General features: G+C 34.5%; 1 protein-coding gene across 2 annotated transcripts in view; it reads left to right on the top strand.

The window, feature by feature from the left end:
• The first annotated feature begins 227 nt into the window (after window positions 1-227).
• tp53i11b (tumor protein p53 inducible protein 11b) overlaps window positions 228-19,955 on the top strand; it is a 63,145-nt gene continuing 43,417 nt past the window's right edge. Inside the window, exon 1 of one of the 2 annotated variants that reach the window (XM_051135062.1) lies at window positions 228-390. The gene's annotated coding sequence lies outside the window, so the exon portion shown is untranslated. The remainder of the gene's footprint in view (window positions 391-19,955) is intronic. The other variant, XM_051135061.1, reaches the window with a different exon arrangement.

Below are 19,955 nucleotides of genomic sequence, written 5' to 3' on the forward strand. Positions count from 1 at the left end.
GTCAACACTATTTTACAATCTTCTTTCAGCTCTGATAATCTTTACAAAACCTTTCTCAAACCTTAAAGACATATAGAGATATTTCAGAAACATGCTAGTATTGTGTTTAGCCACTCTCTTTCAGCATTAGACTCTTCATTCATTCGTATTTCTGTGAGCAATCTGCCTGTCACGTGTACACGGGCGCTCTGTGTATTACGGTAGACAAAACTGCGCTCATATTGTGTATGTGTGACATTACGGTAAGTTTATAGATCCGTCGGAGTCTTGGTTGTTTGCAAACCCAAAGAGCACTGCAATGTAAATTTATCAAGAGAATAATCGGACAGGATACCGAAAATAGCGCAGCAGAGACGCTGAAAGCCTCAGAAGCTTCTTTCAACTACACAGGTAAGAAATATATTAATTTTGGGATTCTTATTAGAGATTATATATCTTTGTGCGGTCGCTACACCTATCCATCTCACATAGTTATACACAGAAGTGCTTGATACTCTCATTTGACTTAAAACAGAGCAAATGTAGTAACGGAATGGTAAAGAGACCGCTTTTCTGCTTTGGGAAGTTCATTTTAATTCACTCTTTTAACAGACCACGCTTGATACTGCTCAACATGTGTTTTATAAACTGTATGGGGCACACAAACAGCAGCTTAGAGGCAACTTAACGTTACTGTTCTACACAACGGACACTGGTTTGACAGTTATGCACGTTTGTTTAGGAAGAACCTTTTTTGAAACGTAAGATTGGATTGGTAAGACTTGTGTTATGCAATATCCCACTCATTGAGTGGCTTGAATCACATTTGTAACGTTAATAATTGTCATTGTGAAACAACCGGTGAGTTTCGCGCCGCTCTTGCGGTCGGTGAGAAAGATTCCCTCACATTACAGTTTGTAAGTCCGCACGGTTTTGTCTATCTGTCGTTTGTCTTTAGTCTGCGAAATATGTCTTTTTCACTCTAAAAAGGTGATTTTGAAAGTAAATGTTAAAGATTTGAAAGATTTTAGGAAATAGCTGCTATCTCAAACTAAATGGGGAAAAACTGTTGGGATAGGCGATAATGTAAGCCAAGCCTTTCTACAAATAATCAGTTTTTAGTAATAGTCGTGATGACAGGGTTGACAATTAAAATCCTTGCATATGATGTATTTGCTATGTATAAAGTTTAATAAGACACCGTTTTATAAGTGTTTTTAAATAAAACATTACATATACACTGCCAGTCAAAAGTTTTTGAACAGTAAGATTTTTAATGTTTTTTTTAATATAAATTTCTTTTCTACTCACCAAGCGTGCATTTATTTGATCCAAAATACAGCAAAAGCAGAAACATTGTGAATTATTTTTTACCATTTAAAATAACTGCTTTCTATTTTAAAATGTAATTTATTCCTGTGATCAAAGCTACATTTTCAGCGTCATTACTCCAGACAGTGTTACATGATTCTTTAGAAAGCATTCTAAATAATTTTCTTTTCAAGAAACATTTTTAATTGTTATTATTAATGTTTAAAACAGCCGAGTACATTTTTTTCAGGATTGATTAATAGAAACTAGTACTTAATACTTTTATTTGGCAAGGATGCTTTAAATTGAAAGTGATGATAAAGGCATTTGTAATGTTACAAAAATTTCAATTGCAGATAAATACTGTTCTTCTGAACTTTCTGTTCATCAAAGAAACCTGAAAAAAATCTACTCAGCTGTTTTTAACATAATAATAATAATAATAATAATAATAATAATAATAAATGTTTTTTGAGCAGCAAATTAGAATATCAGAATGATTCCTGAAGGATCATGTGATTGGAGTAATGATGCTAAAAATTCAGCTTTGAAATCGCAGGAATAAATTACATTTTAAAGTATATTCAAATAGAAAACGGTTATTTTAAATAATAAAAATATCTCAGAATTTAACAGTTTGTGTTTTTGTGTTTGTGTATTACCAGCCTTTCTAATAAAGCAAGGAGAAGTTGAAAACGGCAGTAGAAAAAAGGCAAAAGTTACTCATTTGCTGTTGATATGTGATGAAAAATGTCTATAAGAACACACAAATATGATCGTCAAAAAGTGGCTCCATTTTGTGGATTTACATGTATATTGAAGTGTTTAATTTTGAGTTCTGCCCTTCCAGAAAATGTTCTTTTCTTTTCTTTTCTTTTCTTTTCTTTTCTTTTCTTTTCTTTTCTTTTCTTTTCTTTTCTTCTTTTTTCCCCTCTTTAACCGCATGTGCATACTCTAATGCTTGGATTTTAATATCTATGATTACTGGGCAACAGTACGTGAATAGTCTAGACATGTTTTTAAATCAGTTTGGCATTTGGAAGTCTGTAGCACTGCAATGTTTGCTCTCTGAAATGTTTTTAAACCACAGTCTTTGCACAAACACATTTCAAGCGAAGCATGAGCTGAATTCTAAATTATAATAATATTAAAAAGCCTATGCATACTTATTTCAACGGAAGAACTTTTTGGAAAATATCCACGTACAGTATATGTGACAACGAAACCAATGAATGTTTTCCTCCTCTCAAACTACCAGCATTTGAGCTTTGTTGTGGTTTCAAGCAATTTACTATCAGTAGTCTTGCTGTACTCATATTCTTGGCATTGTAAAGGAATTCTTGGAAAGCTCCGCTCCCTGTCTGATGTGTTACTTGCGCTGTTTAAGGTCAGAGAATTGTTTCTCACAGTCTTAATGAAACAAAGACAGGTGCAGGGAAATATTTTGGTAATGATCTGGCTGTTTTATATCCTCATTTCATGTTCACACTTTTGTAATAGTGTCCACTGTTTTTTTTTTTACCATTTGTTTTTGTGTGGTTTGTCACGTAACAGCTCAACTCAAATAATCACCGTGGTCTCCCAGCCTGAGGTGATTCCTTGAGCAGCTGGTGCGAATGGTGAGGCCTGCCTCACGAGTTTTACGAGAAGAACCACACTGCAGTGATCCAAAGTCCAAAGCACTTTTTGAGCTTGTGCCATTTTTGATAATCAAAGCATAGAGCGGCGCATGTGTTTTCCTGATCTTCGTTCTGGAGACAGGTGTGGGCGGTGAATGTGTGGGAATTTATTACTCAAAGGAGGAGGAAACTGTGTCCCGTTCTTCCCGATTCTGTTACCATGGTAACATAAGGAAGCAGGGGCTATGCATTTTATATGAAGTGCAGATACTGACCACTTGCTTGCTTTGAAATAGGGGGCTCGAAAGAGCATGGTAATGTAAATCTAAACTCAGATCACATGTACACAGGACTGGAATTGCCTTTTCAGATGTCTCATGAAACAAATATGAAAGAAAACATTCGTAGCTTAGTCTACGAATGATTACAGTGATTTGCATGAAATATCTTTGTAATAGGTGACATTTCTGGGTGGCAGTGCTGTGAAGTGAACTGTAAAAAGAGTGTCATTATCTATTAGGCTACTTGCAGCTTTTATCTGCTTTCATTCGTTGAGGCTGGGAAGTTCTCCTTATGATCATTTTGTTTTTCTGTCATATCGATAGTGGTGATGATGACGATTTAATGTCACTGCAAAGAGGCAAACCGCTCTGATGCTAGTTTCACGAGAGCGCAGCACTCTGGGTAAGACAAGCAGATGGTGACCTGCTTTCTGTCCTGTCTTATTCTATCACTGGGTTGATTTATCAAGCACTGTTGTGTAAAACTGTGACGGCACCATATTTTCAGATACTCGGACTGATGAATCTTCAATTGCTGTGATTCAGTGATGATGGAGAGTTTGGTAGAAGATGCTGTAGTGAAAAAGATGATTTATTATTAGTAATGTTAATAGAGTTTGTGTTGTGTGTTTGTTTCTCTATTTCATATTTATGTATCATCTCAGGGCTGTAGAGTTTTAAAGGGATAGTTCTTCTAAAAATGAAAATTCTGTCATTAATTACTCACCCCCATGTCGTTTCAAACCTGTAAGACCTTCGCAACGCAACTGACACGTTCAAGGCCCAGAAAGGTATAAGGACATTGTTGAAAATGTCCATGTGACATCAGTGGTTCAACTTTAATTGTATGAAGCTACGAGAATAGAATTGTTGAATGAAGTCATTATTTTTGTTTTCTTTGTGTACAAAAAAATATTTTTGTAGCTTCATAAAATTAAGGTTGAAATTAACAGTGTTTTAACTTACTGCCTTTCTTAGGGCTCTATGAAACCTGTTTTATTTTTTTTTCCAAATTCCATTTTTTCTGTTTAATTTTCTGGATACCATTTAAATTTTTCCAGACTTTTTTTTAATGTTAAAATTAAAATTGATTAATCAAAAAGCATGTCTAATTGATTTAAATCATGAAACATGCAATTTAACATCAATTAATTAAAAGTTTAACAAAAATTACATGTTTAGAGCTCAATGAAATTGTATTTTTTCTCACCTTATGTTTTATTGTTATTGTTTTAGCATGTCTAATTATTTTAATGCATAAAAACAACTTTTATTTACTCTTACAATAGACTTGAAATGTTTTTTCTCCCCCCCTCAGAAATTCTCTGTTGTGTATTTCAGTTTTTCTGGTTATCAGATGAAGGCATAAAACATTGATTTATTGATCTTTCAATTAATGAAAATTAAACATTTTATTTTTTGGCAAATAAATGGGATTTACTATTAAAATTTAAACATGGTAGAAATATTGTCATTATTTCTTAAAAAATAAAGTTTTATTACTTCTTTCAACAGTAGTAGTAGTAGTATAATTTACATTCTACTAAATAATAGTAAAATAGGTTTTTTTCTGGCACAGTTTCTTCAAGTTAAACCGAACTTTTATTTTGATGAGTTGTCGTAAATTCCTTTCGATTTCTGTGTGTATATGATATGGCGTTAGTTTTACTCAAATATAGCGGCAAAATGTTCATGTAGTAACTCTCAGAGCAGTTCTGGAGATGTTGTTTATGTATTTATGTCTTCATTTAATGAGACGGCGGGTGCTGAAATCACTGCGAGCGTCAAGCACTCTTCAGTACAAGTAGTAAACAAAACTGAGCCTCTGTGCCATTCATTCATTCAGACCGGGAGACACGCAGAACGTGTAGGGTTTATATTTAATTAGTCTTTTTGCGGCTTAATATTTACAGAGACTAGTCCATATCGTGATTTAAGTGTAATGATCTACTTTTGATTAATTAATCCAAACTTTGATAATTTCCCGTTTTTATGACTGGATTCCGCGATTCTGTCTGTTTTCTCCACCTTGCGGGAATTGTAGGGCCCTACTTTCTGGGCATTGAATGTGGTAGCTGCATTGCTGTTTATGCAGGGTCAGAACGCTCTTGGATTTCATCAAAAATATCTTAATTTGTGTTCCAAAGTTGAACGAAGGTCTTACAGGTTTGGAACGACATGAGGGTGAGTAATTAATGGCAGAATTTTCATTTTTGGGTCAACTATCCCTTTAAGAGAACAAATACTTGAGGTAAATGTCTGATTTGGATGGACACTTAAGTTGTTTATTCTCAAATAATGTTTGTTGCCTTCAGTCATAGATATTGGCATATATTATATCTTGGTGTGATCCATTGTGGTAAACACAATATTTATCCTCCTCGCCTCCAGGAATCTGTTCACAATTTCTGTCATTGATAACTTTGCCTTTACATTTTTCATGTGTTTGTGTTTTTTTTTTTTTTTGTGTGGATAATGTCAACCCACTCTCGCTGGAAATACGTGACTTAATAATAAATAATAAATAAATAAATAAATTTCTGCAGAATTGCAGCAACCTGTTCAATAGCTCATCCAGTACTGCAGTGTTGCACTTGTGATGCAGAGCATTCGGGAAACACAAGTCAAGACATTCCCCACAGCACTCTGGGTTAAAAACAACAGTTTCTGGTTTATTTTTCAGCCCAGCGCACGCCGTTTTTTTTTGACCCAACATGCTGGATTGTTTTAACTCAAAACAATAACTCAACTACCGTTTAAAAATGAATGTATTGCTGTCTTAAAATGGTCTGGAAATTAGAAAACACACACAGAATACTAGAGGCAAGAGCAATAATCAAAATGTACATATATTAACATATATTAATAAGCAAGAACACCCATTGACAAAATCATTTAACAAGCATTTTAAAAATTAAAAATGTAACATTTTAATTCAAGTGTATTCAACCGTTCTCAATTCAATCTGTCATCCCTTTTCACCAAATTAGTACTGATTCTTGTGCCAGTGTGTTGCCGAAACTTGAACCAGTGATGGGCTGCTGTTCAGCGGGGGAACTGCAAAACCTCTGATCACCGCCTCGCAATTCACTCGTAGCTAAAAGATGCCATGTCTAACTCCATAACCTACCTGTAGAAGGAAGCAAAATTGCCCATGCCTTCTTCAGCAAATGCATTTTTATTTATTTCACATTTACTTTTGCTCATGCTGTTTGCATACTTTTTTCCAATTCCAAACTGCCTGCCAAAACTCACTGAACATTTGACTTTTAAAATTGCGCAAATCACGTTACAAGCAGCGCAAAATAATTTAGCAAAATGTAACCTCAGGCACATATGAACACATGAACATAATCTATAGAACTGCTCTGAGAGTCACTGTTTCTCTTGTGGAAAACTGTCGTCATATAATGAAGACCCTAAAGGTCTTCACAGCAACCTGTCAGAATAAAAGTTTGGTTTAACTTGACCACGGCTAACAAAATGTACTCCGAGTCACATATTTCCTATAAGCCTTTTTCCCCCCACCATTATTATAAATATTGTCACTCTTAATGATTTAATTGAGCCATGTTGATGAAATGGTGCCAGCAGTTATTGGCCAAAATTACTGGTTAGTTTAAATTTTCTGTATTGTCCCATGTTCTATCTATTAGATATTGAATATTTGATTGTTTTCCATATTTTACTTTTAGACTACCTTTTTTTTTTTTATCATTTAGCACTCACCTAAAGTTATCTTTAATATGAATAAAATAGGACTGTCAAATGATTAATCGTGATTAATTGCATACTAAATAAAAATGTAAGTTTGTGTAATATATGTGTGTGTACTGGGTGTAATTATGTATATATAAATACACACAAATTAATGTATATATTTAAGAGAAATGTTATTTACAAAATATCTTTGTTTATATATAATGTAAATTATGTAAAAATGATAATAAATACATATACTTATAAATATTTTTGATTATATACATGAATGTGTTTGTATTTATTTACATAATAATTACCCACAGTACACACACATATATTAGGCAAACTCAAACTTTTATTTTGTATGTGCCCCAAAATGTAAGTAATATAAATTTTAGCTGGTCTCAGAATTAATATATGCACATTAATGTTGTGGTGGTGATTAAATCATGAATTATTTTTTGGTGTGTATTATTTTTATTTTGATTACTTGCCAACCTTGGTGGCCATGAACATGAAAGCTGTAAATATGATCATTTATTTTGAAAGCTTGTGACTTGTTCAAACTGTTGTTTTTCTGAAACCACTTTCAGAAAAGAATGCTGACATACACAGCACTAAAAGTGGTGGCCATTTATAGTATATATATATAGGTGTTTATTTTTATGTCAAGTATCTGTCATAGGATTGTTCTGAGAGAAGGATACTGTGTTTTTACTGATTGGACTCTCAGAGTGTGGGTCTAGTTTAGCTTCTAGTTTAATTTCCTCGAACACTGTTATGTCAGCAGGGCACCGCTGTGCCACAAAATGAACAGATGTCCTCCCCTGGATTTCTCACAGATTGGATTACTACGCCTAGGCAGCTCAGGCTCTTTAGACACTGCATTGTTGCAAGACTGAAAACAGTCCTTTTGATTTTAGCCAAGGGTCCAAACAAAAAGGAAGCAATGGGTTATACATTTTGGGGCTAAATAATTTTAAGCAGGTGAATAAGTTTCTGCCGAAAGCATCTAAGACCCTGAAGCTAATGCTTGGCCTTATCAGGTTACAGAGGGTGCCGTATGGGATTAAATTTATTGCGTAGTTCGATTTGAGTTGTTTTGACTTGTACGCTGTCTACATAACCTGCTTTTGGTTGGCTTGACGCAGACAAACTGACATCTGTGTAGAGGAATATTAGAGTTCAAAACTACTTAAGCTCTGTCAGCAGCATCTGTGCTGTCAACTGCTACTGAAAATGATTTCGACTCTGAAAATACATAGAATGAAAGTCTTTCAGTTAATTATATTAGATCTATTGAATTTTTATTATTTTGTAATGTGCATTCAATGATTTACATGTCTGTACAGTCTTATCTTAAAGGAAATATTGATTTTGATCATTTATTCATTTGATTTATCATCATAAACTGTAATTAATTATTCAAAGTTTGATAAGTTAAGCTATGTGCACTTTCAATGCCCTTTGACTGGCTCTATTATTCTATTGTGCAGACTATACAAAATGGAAGCAGGTAAGGTTACTGAATGTGTTTATGCAACACATTGCAGCACATGACTGTCTTAAATTAGAAAGGTTAAGCGCAAAGTTGCTCTTCCACACTGTTAGAGCTAGTCATGCTGTCTTAACTGATGTTGTTCTCATTAGGCTAGGTCTGACTCAGCTGTGGCTTGTTGTCATTACTGGTGAGAATGATTGTGCTGTCTTCTAAAACCACCCAGTAGACCTATCTCACTGTTGTGAGGCAAATGGCGACCACTAAGCAAAACACTACGGGGCTTGGTGACATACTGATATAATTTCTATGAGCGATTTTTCATGTGAAATGCTCCTGGGTTATGCATTGAAAATACTGTAATGCTGGAGCTTTTCAAGGAGTCAGTTTGGAAAGTTTTATTTAATGGTGATGTAGATTAGGTAGATTGATTAAGCCTTTTTTTTGTCTCTTGAGGTTTGAAAGTACATTGTGCTTGTATGTTTTTGCTGAGGCACTTTCTATGTATATTCTGTTCTTTTCTCAGTGGAATGTACTTGTAGTAAGTACACTTCAATTGAAATGGCTTCAGAAGTTATTTAATTCATGACTGGAGTGGAAACATTGTTATTTAACTCTTCAAGATTAGTAGACAGAGCAGCAGTCAAACAATAACATTGCACTTCTTGATAAATGTATATTTACCTCTGTTTTTATGGACTGAGCCTAGTTCTCTTTTGCAGTTGTGTGTTCTTAAAGGAACACTCCACACTTTTTTTGAAAATAGGCTCATTGTCTAACTCCCCTAGAGTTAAACAGTTGAGTTTTACCGTTTTCAAATCCATTCAGCCGATCTCCGGGTCTGGCGGTAACACTTTTAGTGTAGCTTACCATAGATCATTGAATCTGATTAGACCGATAGCATCTCGCTCAAAAATTACCATATATAATGAGGATATTTTTCCTATTTAAAACTTGACTCTTCTGTAGTTACATTGTGTACTAAGATTGACATAAAATGAAAAGTTGTGATTTTCTAGGCTGATACGGCTAGGAGCTATATTCTCATTCCAGCAGCAGGCGCAATAATATTACGCAGTGCCTGAAAGTGACTGGCACTAAGTTTGTGTAGATGCAGAGTTGCAGCCGGCAGAGTTGACGGCTGTGTAATATCATTGTAGAGAAAAAGTAGAGTGTTTCTTTAAGCTGTACTGGGTTTCAGACTTCACAGTGCCTTGGCTCTTTTATTAGGGGTTCAAGCGCTTAGTGCTGAAACGCTATTGTTATTGTTAAAATGGCCAGGAATCAGCATTCTCCATCTCAAAGTGAACGGGCAGACCAAATTGTAAGTCGTAGAGACTTGAAACTTGGAGGGATGGTAGTACTCACACTGTCTACATTGTCACCAAGACTTGCCCCAGTTGGCCTGAAGGTGGCACTACAGTGATCAAAAGTATGAAATCGCTCATAACTCCTATGCTTTTAGTCGTAGGTGAAATATGTTGGATTTTTTTTTGAAAAACCACTTTTGCTAACTAGTTCTGGGTTTTTCACTTGATTGGAACCAAACAAGTGCAAAAAAATTGTCTAGAGAGGGAATGTCAATAATTGTCAAAAATAGCCGTTGCAACGGGACACCAAAACGTATAAGGAACGTAGCCGCTTTTACTAAAACTCCTTTAACTCTTGAATGGAAAGAGATATTTTCACCAAACTCGGAACTCTTATGTGCTCAATTTTGAAGTCACAGTAAAAAAAACCCTGTGAAGTTTGTCCACTTGGTGGAGCTATAACAGGGAAAAAAACATTAAAATGGCTATATGCACTCGTTAGTCCGATTGACTTAAAAATTGGTATGCCGTGTCTTTGTCCAAAGTCAAGGTCATTGCACACTGAGTCCGAAATTTTCGCACGTTACAACCTTACGTTGTGTCAATCACATTTACACACTGCCTCTGAAATTTTTGTCCGTCATAAAAAAGTTTGGATCAGGTTTGATTTTCTGCGTTTTCGCATCCGTACAAATACGGAAAAACGCATACGAAAATTTCAGACTCAGTGTGCAAATGACCTTTAGGGCTGCACAATTAATCGAATTTCTAATCATGATTACAATTACAGATGCCATAATTATGTAGTCGATCAAAGGCGCAATTACAAAAAAATAAATAATAAATAAAAATATAGCTTTGCTTCAGAGCTTTTCAAAACATCATTCAGTGTTAATTGTGTTAATCTTAATTAGTAATCACAATTGCATTATCAAGGGAATAATTGACAATTATGATTTTTGTCATAATCGTGCAGCCCTATCCAAAGTGCCACAAGTGTCCATGAGGACATTCACGTATCTGAAAAGACATGGCCGCCATCGGCCAATTAATTTTGAGCACCTAATAAGCAAGGTTAACGGAGGCCGACTGGAACGAAACTGAGTGGGCATGTTAGACTCATGGGCCTATAGTCCTAGGTTTTTCGCGCAACCTCAATATAAGCAGTGGTTATTCTCTGGTCTGTCTAGAGCAATAATCATCATATATTGAACTTTGCTCATTGCGTAGCTATAACATCCTAAACAACAACTCAATAATTCACAAAACGTGGTGAGCATATGCGACAGATGATTAAAAAAAAACATGCTTAGTTTTATGGAGATCGGAGTGTAGGTCACGCTATAACAGTCATAAAGGTTAAAAATCATCATATTTCTATGGTAAATTACCTGGATTTGTCAAAAATGCTTTTTTTAAAAAAATGCTTAAATGCAAAAGCAAAACTGTCTGATATTAACCCTGTATTGACCCTATGTTGGCCTAGATTTCAGGTATTTCAGGTATTCAGGTATTTCAGGTATTTCATTCATCAAGGGTTCATTAAGTTGATCAAGTGACAGTAAGTGACGTTTTATAATAATATAACATATTTCTATTAAAAATGAATGCTGCTCTTTTGAACTTTCTGTATTCTTACAACTGTTTTCAACTCTGATCATGATAATAATGTTTCTACAGCACCAAAACAGTATATTAGAAAGATTTCTGACAGATCATGTGACACTAAAGACTGAAGTAATAATGAAAATTAATTTTGCCATCCTGTGATGGTAAATAAATTCATTTTCATTTTAAAATGTATTCAAGTAGAACAGTTATTTAAAATCTAAATGTATTTTTAATCAAATAAGGGATTTCTTTTAAACTCTGAACCCAAACTTTTCAACAATAGTGCACTTTCTCAAAGTTCGTTTCTGGTCATATTGTGATATTCTGGTCATAGTAATCCATTGGTGAATGTTAATCGAATTGGGAAAAAAATTGTAACTCTTCTTCTGAAATGACTTTCCTTACAGCTTTACTTACACAGACTATTGTATAATGTTAACCAATAGTTGTTTTAGAAAACTTGCAATTGTTCTGGCACAATTATAGTATGTACTGGCAAGTTTTCACAATCCAGACAAATCCCAATTGATACTGGATTGGATTGACTTTGAGGAGTGCGAGTCGGCAGCCCACACAGAATCTGTGCTGATAATGAGGGAAAATTCCTTCCAGATTCAGTGGAATATATTTAAAATTTTGTGAAAATATGTTAAAGAAAGTTTCTGCAAAATGCAGTTACAATATGGTTGGGGGATGTGTAGAATATCGTAAATTTTTGAGGAAATCTTCAAATGTTTCTGAGCACAGATTCCATGCAGGAAACTAATCAGTCATCAATTCTGAGGTGAGCAGTCTAAGTTTGGAAGCTTATCTGGTCTTTTAAGCATGACTGCAGAATATTCTGCTAAATTCATCATAACTCAGTAATATAAGGTTTCGGTATATGCCCTGCTTATGAATGGAGGCGTTTACAGTCAGACCCTTATAAAAGAAGCATTAATGGTGGCTTTCAGCCCTTAGGCGAAACTGACAGTGTTTTAAAGAGAAGCACTGTCTTGACGCAACCAAGGCTTTGTAGCAGCAATGAATGTACGTTCATAGTAGAACATTGTGTTGTATGTGTGCCAGTGTCATGTTTCATTGGCAGTGTGAACACAAATCTCTTTCACATTTGTTTCAGTGGTGGTCTATGGTTTAATTCATCACTGAACTTTCATGGCAGTGTTTGAGGGTGCGGTGATGGAAGACAGAGATACGTACAGTAAATCTCCAAAATTAGCCGGTCTGCTAGTCTATGTTTTATCTTTCGCATCTGTTCACTCCAGTGCTCTCGCTCTATTCATCCCCTCTATTTATGAGCTTCTGGATAATTGGGCTTGAAGATAGATATAGCAAATGGGATTTCAGCACACCTGTTGATGTGCAGTGTAGCTTACCACACAGACATCTCACAATGATTTTCCATTTTCGTTTTTGACAGAAATGAACAATACTTTTTTGGGAATTATGCATGCATGAGATAAAGAAAATGTTTTCAAGAAGAGCCAGCGAAAGATTGCTGAGTATTAGGGGTGCGCGATAATGGTTGAGGTGGTTAGTTTCCGGGAACAGTAACAGAAATGAACTTTTCCAGTAAGTTTTTACCTTTTATGGGTATTTTTACCTCAAAAGGCCAATTGTTATGCTGCCAGTCAAACGTTTTTTAACAGTAAGATTTTTCTTTGGCCTACCTAGCCTGCATTTATAAAGTACAGCAAAAACAGTAAAATGTTTAAATATTTGTACTATTTAAAATAACTGATTTCTATTTGAATATATTTTAAAATGTAATTTATTTCTGTGATTTCAAAGTTGAATCTTTAGCATCATTACTCCAGTGACATGGTACTTCAGAAATCATTCTAATATTCTGATTTGCTACTCAAAAAGCGTTTTTTATTATGTTGAAAACAGCTGAGTAGATATTTTTCAGGTTGCTTTGATGCTTTGATGCTTTTATCTGAAATAGAAATCTTTTGTAAAATTACTTTTGATCAATTTAAAGCATCCTTGCTAAATAAAAGCAAAAAAAAAAAAAAATTATCCTGACTCCAGGCTTTGAATGATGTAGTATATAATGGTACAAAGATTTTTTATTTCAGATAAATGATGATCTTTGAATCCTTCTATTAATCATGTTGTAAATATTGATGATGATGATGATAATAATAATAATAATAATAATAAATGTTTCTTGAACAGCAAATCTGCATATTAGAATGATTTCTGAGGGATATTGTGACACTGAAGACTGGAGTAATGACGCTGAAAATTTAGCTTTGATCACAAGAATAATTAACATTTTAAAATATATTAAAATAGAAAAGAGATATTTTAAATGATAAAAATATTTTTTTGTACATTTTTTTTATTTATTTTTTTTTTTACTGTTTTTGCTTGGTGAGCAGAAGAGACTTATTTAAAAAACATTAAAAATCTTACTGTTCGAAAACTTTTGACTGGTAGCGTATGCTTAATTTTTTGTGTCAAATTCTTAAATTTAATCAATGAATTCAAATAGTAAGACACTATAGGGTTGTTACCAATCAAATGAAATTGGTATTTAAAAAAATTGTGTTTGCAGTGCAGAGGTGGCACAGAATCTGCATCTGAAGTGGCATTTAGATGCATTTGCACAGACTTTTTAATGCAGGACATGAATGCATTTAACCTGCATTTGCAAATGCAGAATTAATGTTTTGAGTTTTTTTTTTTTTAATGATATTTGAATATTTTAAATTGTAACACTATATTACTTTTTTACTGTACTTGCCGACCCCAAATTTTTGATCTGTTTATAGTGTACCTGCAGGCCGTTATCAGAGGGGATGTTCAGTGTGTCACAGTTTCCTGTTTCATCCCTCATATGCAGAGAGGAATGTAGGCTATGCAGCTTTCTGCTCCTGCACACATTAGACATACTGCCTGTTTGTGCTCTGCATGACGCAATACAGTGGCCTTAATTCACTCTGTTTACAGTCTGTTATTTTGAGTCTGCTTGCAGAGAGGCCTGCAATGGGTGGGGGAGTTTCCTGTCCTTTTGTTTTCTTTTTTTAATTTACTTAAATGTATTTATTTTCATTCAAGGCCAAACATGTTGTGCTTACTCAGCCTAATCTGGTTATCTCAGTTGGTTGAACATAACAAAATTGAACAAAAATGCAGTCACAAAGCAGGCTGACATCTCCTGCAGTTGCTGATATGCCTGTATGTGCAGTGCAAGTGTATAGAAATAGTTCACCAAAGATTAAATTTACACACCCTCATGTCATTCTAAAACCATATGCAACCCTGGACCACAAAACCAGTCATAAGTAGCACGGGTACAATTGTAGCAATAGCCATAAATACATTGCATGGGTCAAAATTATCGCCAAAAATCATTAGGATGTTAAGTAAAGTTGTTTCATGAAGATATTTTGCAAATGTCCTACCATATTTATATCAAAACTTACTTTTTGATTAATGATATGGATTTCTAAGAACTTCATTTGTACAACTTAAAAGCAGATTTCTCAATATTTTAATTTTCTTGCACCCTCAGATTAAGAAAAAAAAAAAAGAATAGTTGCATCTCGGCCAAATATTGTCCTATCTTAACAAACTGTACATCAATGGAAAGCGTTTTATTTAGCTTTCAGATGAAATTTGACCCTTATGACTGTTATTGTGGTCCAAGGTCACATATGCTGATGTTTGTGTGGAACACAAAAGAAAAACTGACACTTTACTGGGAATTTGATTGACAGGCAGTCTGACCAATCATAATGCAGAATCTTGCTCAAGTAGAGAATTATTTTCATGTGATCAAATGTGATCTGCTCAGTTGACCTTTTAGGCCATTTTTATTTCTTTTCCTATTTAGTACCTTGTTCCCATCAGTGAAACATATCCAAATAATTTTGAGAGAAATGAAGCCAAATATATGTAAATGAATGCAAATGTATGCCAACAACCTGGCCACCTGCTGACTGAATGATTGAAATCCATGATCCGGTTACATAATGCAGGTTTAAATCCTGCTGAATAACCCTTCAAACCAGACCTTTATTATGGTGAAGATGTACTCTGTCATGAGATGAAGCAAGACTGACAGGCGAGGAGAGCGAGGAAGTCGAATGAGAAGGGACATTGGAGACAACGGTGATGGGAGCTGTCATTGAAAATCCCATTTCTAACTTATTATAAAGCTGTTTCAGAAGACAGCCAAGTGTTACATATAATGCTTTCCTGCTTAACCCTTTACAGTATATCTTCTGCTGCTGTTAAAAGCTGATGTTGTTGAGAAAGAATGTGCATTGGAAAGGCACTGGATTGTGTGCTGCTGACGCTCAGCGTCCTCGCAAGAAAACCGCTTCTTATAATTTTACTATTAAACAAATTGGAGCACTGTAATAGCCTTCAGCAAAGTTCACTTCCGTCAATATAATTCAAAACGAAAAAAAACATATTTGTGTCGGGAGGTAGTGATTTAATCTGTCCCGGTAGAAATTCTCATTCATGAATCCAGATTCAATTGAAGCCATTCTTCTGAATGTGCTGTTTATTGTTTTTTCTAAAAATACAGAAAGTGCAGAAACTCCTTAGTCAGAACAGCATGAGAGGAAGAACGCTCACTGACTGATTAACATAATCGGCAATTGGAAAAGCTCCCAAATTAGATTATCAAGAAATGTACTGAAGACATTTAGGTTGTGTTTGTTCATATCTTGCCCTGAAAACAATGCCATTTAGAAAATGTTAAGCATTATAAAACAACGGAAATTAAGTTGTAAGCCTTTAGGTTTACCTACATTGAAATGAACTTGCGTAGGCACATTTATACGCACACAAACGCACATACTCTCACACAGTGTCTTAACTGAGTTCAGGATAATGGAAATAACAACATTATGAGGAAAATTGACTTTTTTTGTTGAAGAAACTGACACTGAGACACAGCTGCTGTATTTTAAAGAGGATATACATTACCAAATATGCGTGAACCCCTTGACTAATAGTCATTTTTAATGGATTTTCAACACATTTTCCCTTTTCCATATTTTATTTTTTTTGTGTGTGTTTGTATACTAGACAAATCCTTGGTGGTGATTCTTCAGACAACTGTGAAAACGCTTGTTTTCACCTTCTTGCCAAGTGACGTGTGTGTGTGTGTGTGTGTGTGTGTGAGAGAGATAAAGTGTGAGAGAGGAAGAAAGGGAATCAGAGAGACTGAAATGTTATTCCTTGGTTGTTTATATTGGACAACAAAAGAACAATAGGTGTAGTGCTTAGGACAAGGCTGAAATGATAGCATTGTCAAGGGAAATATTGTTTTCAAGCTTTCAGATAGGTTTAGTGTACTTGAGTCAAAGGCACTGTGTACCAATTCACATACTGTGTATGTATTAAAATTAAATTAAATTATTAAATTTATGAACTCAAGTATCATTGAGATTAGTATTCTGGAGGTAGCTAGATGGTATACTAAATTGCAAAGTGCGTCCATGCACCTTTTTTTTTTCTGCCTGCACATGGTGGTTTCTGCCACTGAATAAATAAGAGGTTACTTTGACTCTTTATCTCAAAATGATACAAACTCACAATTCTGACTCTTTCTCTGAGTTATGAGATATAAACTAACAATTGCAAGTTACAAAGTCAGAATTACGAGATGTAAACTCAAAATTCAGACTTTTTTTCTCATAATTGTGATATAAATTTGCAATTGACAATTATAAGGTCAGAATTTCAAGATATTAACTCACAATTCAGATTTTTTTCCTCATAAATGTGAGACATAAACTCGCAATTGAGACTTCTTAAGTCAGTATTGCAAGATAACAACTCGAATTCTGAGAAGGTCATAATTGCGAGATATAAACTTGCAATTACAAGCTATAAATTCAGAACTGCAAGATATGAACTCACAATTCTGACTTTTTTTCCCTAAGAATTGAGTAATATAAACTCACATTTACAAGAAAAAAGTCAGAATTCTGCAATTCTGATTTTTTTTTTGTAAATGTGAATTTGTGTCTTGTAATTCAGACTTTTCTTGCAATTGCAAGTTTATCTCGCAATCCTGCCTTTTTTCATGCAATTCAGACTTTTTTCTCAGAATTGTGAGCTATAAACTCCAATTCTGAGAAAGTAAGTCAAGATGTGAGAGGTAAACTCAAAATTCTGACTTTTTTTCTCATAATTCTGAAATGTAGACTCGCAATTGAGAGTTATAAAGTCACAATCGCAAGATATAAACTCCAATTCTGAGTTTTTTTCTCATAGTTGAGAAATTTAGACTCGTAATTGAGAGCTATAAAGGCTAAATTGCGAAATGTAAACTCACAATTGTGGTTTAGAAAAAAAAAAGAATTCTGCAATTTTTTTCTCAAAATGGTGAGATATAAGCTGTTGTGAGTTATGAAGTCCAATTTTGAGAGAAAAAAAATGATATTTTCTGAAAATTGTGAGTTTATCTCTCTCAATTCTGACTTAACTCGTAATTGCGTGTTATAAAGTCAGCATTGCATGCTATAAACTTGCAGTTCTGAGAAAAAAATTTAATTGTGAGTTTATGTCTCAGAATTGTTTATTGAGTTTATATCATGGAATTCTGACCTCATTTCATTGAGATGACAGTAATACATATTGCTCTTTGAATCGGTGAAATCTGTTGTGGTCTTGTACTGTATGCTGTTAGTAAAGGAGTGTGCATTATGTACATTTTTAGTAGAGAGCATGATGTACAGTACAAGTGTGCCTATAAAATGTCAAAATACAGAGAACATTCAGCTTTGCTTGGCCGAAATGTCATAAAGCCATAAACTCAATATGAATTGCTTTTTGCAACCCATTTTACTTTTGTAATGTGACATTTATGAGTGAAACAGGATAGATAAAGAAGAGGAAAGTGTGGGGAATTGTCTGAATTGTGAAGCAGAATTGTGAAACAGACTGAACGGCGGTTTGCTAAAACCCTGCCTTTAATAGCTTTTTTGGCTATTGGTTAACAACATCCATTATCCATTTACAGATCAGGAACCGGAAGATTTTGCATTAAATTTACATTAAAGGGATAGTTCACCCAAAAATTAAAATTCTGTTATTTGCTTACCCACATGTTGTTTCAAACTGTTATTCTTCTGTGGAAATGAGATATTTTGAAGAATGTTGGTAACTAAACAGTTTTGGATCCCATTTAATTCCAGTGTATGGACAGAAAATACAATGGAAGTCAATAGGAACTGAAATTGTTTATCTTCTTTTGTGTTCTGCAGAAGAAAAATATCTATTCAGGTTTGGAAAGACTAGAAAGTGAGAAAATGAAGACATATTTGAGTAGGCTAGCCTTTTAAGAATGTAAATAGTGTTTGTTTTGGTTTCTAGTTAGCTGTACAGATTTGTTTGAAGGTATACACACTTGTTTATACATTTACTCAATACCTCAGTAATGAATCTTTCTAAACTGGCTCTGCAAACTATTGGTGACAGCAGACGGTGCTGGCAGAATGGTGAGGGGTTTTTGATCACTTGCTTGTCTTCAAGCATCTCTGAACTTCTCTGTCCAGCTCCACCCACAGCACCAATTCAAGAGCATGAGTCATAAAGCTGTAGGAGCGTGATATCACTGCAAAAAAATTTGCTTCACATCTAAAAAAAAAAAAAAAAAAAAAAAAAAAAAAACAGCAGGATTTACAGTGAGGACAGGTCAAAATATATAAAGATGTCTGTTGATGATATGCCTGCAGTCAGCAGTTTTCTGTGCGTGGATATAATGCAATGTCAGATGTCAAGAATGTTTCCCAGTGTGGCAGTTTGATTGCAACAGTTAAGGCCCCGCTACACGGGAAACTGGAAAGTCAGGCTTTTTCGTTGTGAATACAATAAAGTGTTATGTGAAATGAAAAGAGCTAAACTTTGTTTAACCGCTTAGTGTTCCAATGTTCCACCCGCGGGACGTTTTGCATTGAGTTTGACAGGAACGATAAGGGTTTAATCCTTGTATAAAGGGATCGTTTGCCCAAAAATGGAAATTCTGTGATTAATTATTCAGCCTTCGTTCATCTTCGAAACACAAATTAAGATATTTTTTATGAAATCCAAGAGCTTTTTGACACTTTATAGACAGCAACACAACTGACACATTTAAGGCCCAGAAAGGTAGCAAGGACATTGTTAAAATAGTCCATGTGACATCAGTGGTTCAACCTAAATTTTATGAATCTATGGCAATACATTTTGTGCACAAAGATAAAACAATGACTTGATTAAACAATTTCTTCTCATTGCACAATGGGTTATTTATACAGGGTTTAAAACGCTCCGATTCACTCGTGACTACTTTTCATTTCAAGCGATTCACTAGCAAAAACCAGATCAAATAAAACGAGTCATTCATTTTCATTGCGTCACAACATGATTCGCTGTTTCGAAGCACTCCCACCGCGTATCGCAAATCATTTGATTCAGATCGGGCCTTCAAATCGTGTATCATGTGATTTAGATCAGGACTTCAGAGCGAGTTTGTGAATCATATTATTTCGATCGAAACTGTGGATATCGCGAATCAATTGATTTAGATTAGAAAACCATTTAACATATATCGCGAATCATTTGATTCAGATTTGGACTTCGGAACGGGATCTTGAATCATTCTGCGAATTAAATGATTCACAATCCGCTC

The sequence above is a fragment of the Labeo rohita genome, chromosome 18, assembly GCF_022985175.1.
Source record: "Labeo rohita strain BAU-BD-2019 chromosome 18, IGBB_LRoh.1.0, whole genome shotgun sequence".
Taxonomy (NCBI): Eukaryota; Metazoa; Chordata; class Actinopteri; order Cypriniformes; family Cyprinidae; genus Labeo; species Labeo rohita.